The following is a 7,730-nucleotide window of genomic DNA, read 5'->3' as shown; positions in this document are numbered from 1 at the left end:
CACTACCCTACAGCTGATGTCACACAGGGATACAGAAGTCACTACCCTACAGCTGATGTCACACAGGGCTACAGTTGTCACTACCCTACAGCTGATGTCACACAGGGCTACAGAAGTCACTACCCTACAGCTGATGTCACACAGGGCTACAGTTGTCACTACCCTACAGCAGATGTCACACAGGGATACAGATGTCACTACCCTACAGCTGATGTCACACAGGGATACAGATGTCACTACCCTACAGCTGATGTCACACAGGGATACAGATGTCACTACCCTACAGCTGATGTCACACAGGGCTACAGAGGTCACTACCCTACAGCTGATGTCACACAGGGCTACAGATGTCACTACCCTACAGCTGATGTCACACAGGGATACAGTTGTCACTACCCTACAGCAGATGTCACACAGGGATACAGAAGTCACTACCCTACAGCTGATGTCACACAGGGCTACAGATGTCACTACCCTACAGCTGATGTCACACAGGGCTACAGATGTCACTACCCTACATCCGATGTCACACAGGGCTACAGAAGTCACTACCCTACAGCTGATGTCACACAGGGCTACAGAAGTCACTACCCTACAGCTGATGTCACACAGGGATACAGAAGTCACTACCCTACAGCCGATGTCACACAGGGCTACAGTTGTCACTACCCTACAGCTGATGTCACACAGGGATACAGAAGTCACTACCCTACAGCAGATGTCACACAGGGATACAGAAGTCACTCCCTACATCCGATGTCACACAGGGCTACAGAAGTCACTACCCTAGAGCTGATGTCACACAGGGCTACAGAAGTCACTACCCTACAGCTGATGTCACACAGGGCTACAGAAGTCACTACCCTACAGCCGATGTCACACAGGGCTAGAGTTGTCACTACCCTACAGCTGATGTCACACAGGGATACAGAAGTCACTACCCTACAGCAGATGTCACACAGGGCTACAGAAGTCACTACCCTACAGCCGATGTCACACAGGGCTACAGTTGTCACTACCCTACAGCTGATGTCACACAGGGATACAGAAGTCACTACCCTACAGCCGATGTCACACAGGGCTACAGAAGTCACTACCCTACAGCCGATGTCACACAGGGCTAGAGTTGTCACTACCCTACAGCCGATGTCACACAGGGCTACAGAAGTCACTACCCTACAGCCGATGTCACACAGGGCTACAGTTGTCACTACCCTACAGCTGATGTCACACAGGGATACAGAAGTCACTACCCTACAGCAGATGTCACACAGGGCTACAGAAGTCACTACCCTACAGCCGATGTCACACAGGGCTACAGTTGTCACTACCCTACAGCTGATGTCACACAGGGATACAGAAGTCACTACCCTACAGCAGATGTCACACAGGGCTACAGAAGTCACTACCCTACAGCAGATGTCACACAGGGCTACAGAAGTCACTACCCTACAGCTGGTGTCACACAGGGATACAGAAGTCACTACCCTACAGCTGATGTCACACAGGGCTACAGAAGTCACTACCCTACAGCTGATGTCACACAGGGCTACAGAAGTCACTACCCCACAGCTGATGTCACACAGAGATACAGAAGTCACTACCCTACAGCAGATGTCACACAGGGCTACAGATGTCACTACCCTACAGCTCTTGTCACACAGGGATACAGATGTCACTACCCTACAGCTGATGTCACACAGGGCTACAGATGTCACTACCCTACAGCAGATGTCACACAGGGCTACAGATGTCACTACCCTACAGCTGATGTCACACAGGGCTACAGATGTCACTACCCTACAGCCGATGTCATACAGGGATACAGAGGTCACTACCCTACAGCTGATGTCACACAGGGATACAGAAGTCACTACCCTACAGCTGATGTCACACAGGGCTACAGATGTCACTGCCCTACAGCAGATGTCACACAGAGATACAGAGGTCACTACCCTACAGCTGATGTCACACAGGGCTACAGATGTCACTACCCTACAGCTGATGTCACACAGGGCTACAGATGTCACTACCCTACAGCCGATGTCATACAGGGACACAGATGTCACTACCCTACAGCTGATGTCACACAGAGATACAGAGGTCACTCCCTACAGCTGATGTCACACAGGGCTACAGAAGTCACTACCCTACAGCCGATGTCACACAGGGATACAGATGTCACTACCCTACAGCTGATGTCACACAGAGATACAAAGGTCACTCCCTACAGCTGATGTCACACAGGGATACAGAAGTCACTGACCTATAGCTGATGTCACACAGGGCTACAGATGTCACTACCCTACAGCTGATGTCACACAGAGATACAGAGGTCACTCCCTACAGCTGATGTCACACAGGGATACAGAAGTCACTGACCTATAGCTGATGTCACACAGGGCTACAGATGTCACTACCCTACAGCTGATGTCACACAGAGATACAGAGGTCACTCCCTACAGCTGATGTCACACAGGGCTACAGAAGTCACTGACCTACAGCTGATGTCACACAGGGCTACAGAAGTAACTACCCTACAGCTGATGTCACACAGGGCTACGGATGTCACTACCCTAAAGCTGATGTCACACAGGGATACAAAAGTTACTACCCTACAGCTGATGTCACACAGGGATACAGATGTCCCTACCCTACAGCTGATGTCACACAGGGCTACAGAGGTCACTCCCTACAGCTGATGTCACACAGGGATACAGATGTCACTACCCTACAGCAGATGTCACACAGGGATACAGAAGTCACTACCCTACAGCTGATGTCAAACAGGGATACAGATGTCCCTACCCTACAGCTGATGTCACACAGGGCTACAGAGGTCACTCCCTACAGCTGATGTCACACAGGGATACAGATGTCACTACCCTACAGCTGATGTCACACAGGGATACAGATGTCACTACCCTACAGCTGATGTCACACAGGGATACAGATGTCACTACCCTACAGCTGATGTCACACAGAGCTACAGATGTCCCTACCCTACAGCTGATGTCACACAGGGCTACAGATGTCACTACCCTACAGCTGATGTCACACAGGGATACAGAAGTCACTGACCTACAGCTGATGTCACACAGGGATACAGAAGTCACTCCCTACAGCTGATGTCACACAGGGCTACAGTTGTCACTACCCTACAGCAGATGTCACACAGGGATACAGATGTCACTACCCTACAGCTGATGTCACACAGGGATACAGATGTCACTACCCTACAGCTGATGTCACACAGGGCTACAGAAGTCACTACCCTACAGCTGATGTCACACAGGGCTACAGAAGTCACTACCCTACAGCTGATGTCACACAGGGCTACAGATGTCACTACCCTACAGCTGATGTCACACAGGGCTACAGAAGTCACTACCCTACAGCTGATGTCACACAGGGATACAGATGTCACTACCCTACATCCGATGTCACACAGGGATACAGAAGTCACTACCCTACAGCTGATGTCACACAGGGCTACAGTTGTCACTACCCTACAGCAGATGTCACACAGGGATACAGATGTCACTACCCTACAGCTGATGTCACACAGGGATACAGATGTCACTACCCTACAGCTGATGTCACACAGGGCTACAGAAGTCACTACCCTACAGCTGATGTCACACAGGGCTACAGATGTCACTACCCTACAGCTGATGTCACACAGGGCTACAGAAGTCACTACCCTACAGCAGATGTCACACAGGGCTACAGATGTCACTACCCTACAGCTGATGTCACACAGGGCTACAGATGTCACTACCCTACAGCTGATGTCACACAGGGCTACAGATGTCACTACCCTACAGCTGATGTCACACAGGGATACAGAAGTCACTACCCTACAGCTGATGTCACACAGGGCTACAGATGTCACTACCCTACAGCTGATGTCACACAGGGCTACGGATGTCACTACCCTACAGCTGATGTCACACAGAGATACAGATGTCACTACCCTACAGCAGATGTCACACAGGGCTACAGAAGTCACTACCCTACAGCTGATGTCACACAGGGCTACAGAAGTCACTACCCTACAGCTGATGTCACACAGGGCTACAATTGTCACTACCCTACAGCAGATGTCACACAGGGATACAGATGTCACTACCCTACAGCTGATGTCACACAGGGATACAGATGTCACTACCCTACAGCTGATGTCACACAGGGCTACAGATGTCACTACCCTACAGCTGATGTCACACAGGGCTACAGATGTCCCTACCCTACAGCAGATGTCACACAGGGCTACAGATGTCACTACCCTACAGCTGATGTCACACAGGGATACAGATGTCACTACCCTACAGCTGATGTCACACAGGGCTACAGATGTCACTACCCTACAGCTGATGTCACACAGGGCTACAGATGTCCCTACCCTACAGCTGATGTCACACAGGGCTACAGATGTCCCTACCCTACAGCTGATGTCACACAGGGCTACAGATGTCACTACCCTACAGCTGATGTCACACAGGGATACAGATGTCCCTACCCTACAGCTGATGTCACACAGGGCTACAGATGTCACTACCCTACAGCTGATGTCACACAGGGATACAGATGTCCCTACCCTACAGCTGATGTCACACAGGGATACAGATGTCACTACACTACAGCTGATGTCACACAGGGCTACAGTTGTCACTACCCTACAGCAGATGTCACACAGGGATACAGATGTCACTACCCTACAGCTGATGTCACACAGGGATACAGATGTCACTACCCTACAGCTGATGTCACACAGGGCTACAGATGTCACTACCCTACAGCTGATGTCACACAGGGCTACAGATGTCCCTACCCTACAGCTGATGTCACACAGGGATACAGAAGTCACTGACCTACAGCTGATGTTACACAGGGATACAGAAGTCACTACCCTACAGCTGATGTCACACAGGGCTACAGTTGTCACTACCCTACAGCAGATGTCACACAGGGATACAGAAGTCACTCCCTACATCCGATGTCACACAGGGCTACAGTTGTCACTACCCTACAGCTGATGTCACACAGGGCTACAGATGTCACTACCCTACAGCTGATGTCACACAGGGATACAGAAGTCACTACCCTACAGCTGATGTCACACAGGGCTACAGATGTCACTACCCTACAGCTGATGTCACACAGGGCTACAGATGTCACTACCCTACAGCTGGTGTCACACAGGGATACAGAAGTCACTCCCTACATCCGATGTCACACAGGGCTACAGTTGTCACTACCCTACAGCTGATGTCACACAGGGCTACAGATGTCACTACCCTACAGCCGATGTCACACAGGGCTACAGAAGTCACTACCCTACAGCTGATGTCACACAGGGCTACAGAAGTCACTACCCTACAGCCGATGTCACACAGGGCTACAGTTGTCACTACCCTACAGCTGATGTCACACAGGGCTACAGATGTCACTACCCTACAGCTGATGTCACACAGAGATACAGAGGTCACTCCCTACAGCTGATGTCACACAGGGCTACAGAAGTCACTGACCTACAGCTGATGTCACACAGGGATACAGAAGTCACTACCCTACAGCTGGTGTCACACAGAGATACAGAGGTCACTCCCTACAGCTGATGTCACACAGGGCTACAGAAGTAACTACCCTACAGCTGATGTCACACAGGGCTACGGATGTCACTACCCTAAAGCTGATGTCACACAGGGATACAGAAGTTACTAACCTACAGCTGATGTCACACAGGGATACAGATGTCCCTACCCTACAGCTGATGTCACACAGGGCTACAGAGGTCACTCCCTACAGCTGATGTCACACAGGGATACAGATGTCACTACCCTACAGCAGATGTCACACAGGGATACAGATGTCACTACCCTACAGCTGATGTCACACAGGGATACAGATGTCCCTACCCTACAGCTGATGTCACACAGGGCTACAGAGGTCACTCCCTACAGCTGATGTCACACAGGGATACAGATGTCACTACCCTACAGCTGATGTCACACAGGGATACAGATGTCACTACCCTACAGCTGATGTCACACAGAGCTACAGATGTCCCTACCCTACAGCTGATGTCACACAGGGCTACAGATGTCACTACCCTACAGCTGATGTCACACAGGGATACAGAAGTCACTGACCTACAGCTGATGTCACACAGGGATACAGAAGTCACTACCCTACAGCTGATGTCACACAGGGCTACAGATGTCACTACCCTACAGCTGATGTCACACAGGGATACAGAGGTCACTCCCTACAGCTGATGTCACACAGGGATACAGAAGTCACTACCCTACAGCTGATGTCACACAGGGCTACAGTTGTCACTACCCTACAGCAGATGTCACACAGGGATACAGATGTCACTACCCTACAGCTGATGTCACACAGGGATACAGATGTCACTACCCTACAGCTGATGTCACACAGGGCTACAGATGTCACTACCCTACAGCTGATGTCACACAGGGCTACAGATGTCACTACCCTACAGCTGATGTCACACAGGGCTACAGATGTCACTACCCTACAGCTGATGTCACACAGGGCTACAGTTGTCACTACCCTACAGCAGATGTCACACAGGGATACAGATGTCACTACCCTACAGCTGATGTCACACAGGGCTACAGATGTCACTACCCTACAGCTGATGTCACACAGGGATACAGATGTCACTACCCTACAGCTGATGTCACACAGGGCTACAGATGTCACTACCCTACAGCTGATGTCACACAGGGATACAGATGTCACTACCCTACAGCCGATGTCACACAGGGCTACAGAAGTCACTACCCTACAGCTGATGTCACACAGGGCTACAGATGTCACTACCCTACAGCTGATGTCACACAGGGCTACAGTTGTCACTACCCTACAGCAGATGTCACACAGGGATACAGAAGTCACTCCCTACATCCGATGTCACACAGGGCTACAGAAGTCACTACCCTACAGCTGATGTCACACAGGGCTACAGAAGTCACTACCCTACAGCTGATGTCACACAGGGCTACAGAAGTCACTACCCTACAGCTGATGTCACACAGGGCTACAGAAGTCACTACCCTACAGCTGATGTCACACAGGGCTACAGTTGTCACTACCCTACAGCTGATGTCACACAGGGATACAGAAGTCACTACCCTACAGCTGATGTCACACAGGGCTACAGAAGTCACTACCCTACAGCTGATGTCACACAGGGCTACAGAAGTCACTACCCTACAGCTGATGTCACACAGGGCTACAGAAGTCACTACCCTACAGCTGATGTCACACAGGGATACAGAAGTCACTACCCTACAGCTGATGTCACACAGGGCTACAGAAGTCACTACCCTACAGCCGATGTCACACAGGGCTACAGTTGTCACTACCCTACAGCTGATGTCACACAGGGATACAGAAGTCACTACCCTACAGCTGATGTCACACAGGGCTACAGAAGTCACTACCCTACAGCTGATGTCACACAGGGATACAGATGTCACTACCCTACAGCTCTTGTCACACAGGGATACAGATGTCACTACCCTACAGCAGATGTCACACAGGGCTACAGATGTCACTACCCTACAGCTCTTGTCACACAGGGATACAGATGTCACTACCCTACAGCAGATGTCACACAGGGCTACAGATGTCACTACCCTACAGCTCTTGTCACACAGGGATACAGATGTCACTACCCTACAGCTGATGTCACA

This window comes from Mixophyes fleayi, chromosome 1 (genome assembly GCF_038048845.1).
Source record: "Mixophyes fleayi isolate aMixFle1 chromosome 1, aMixFle1.hap1, whole genome shotgun sequence".
Taxonomy (NCBI): Eukaryota; Metazoa; Chordata; class Amphibia; order Anura; family Limnodynastidae; genus Mixophyes; species Mixophyes fleayi.
This window is presented reverse-complemented; position numbering follows the sequence as displayed.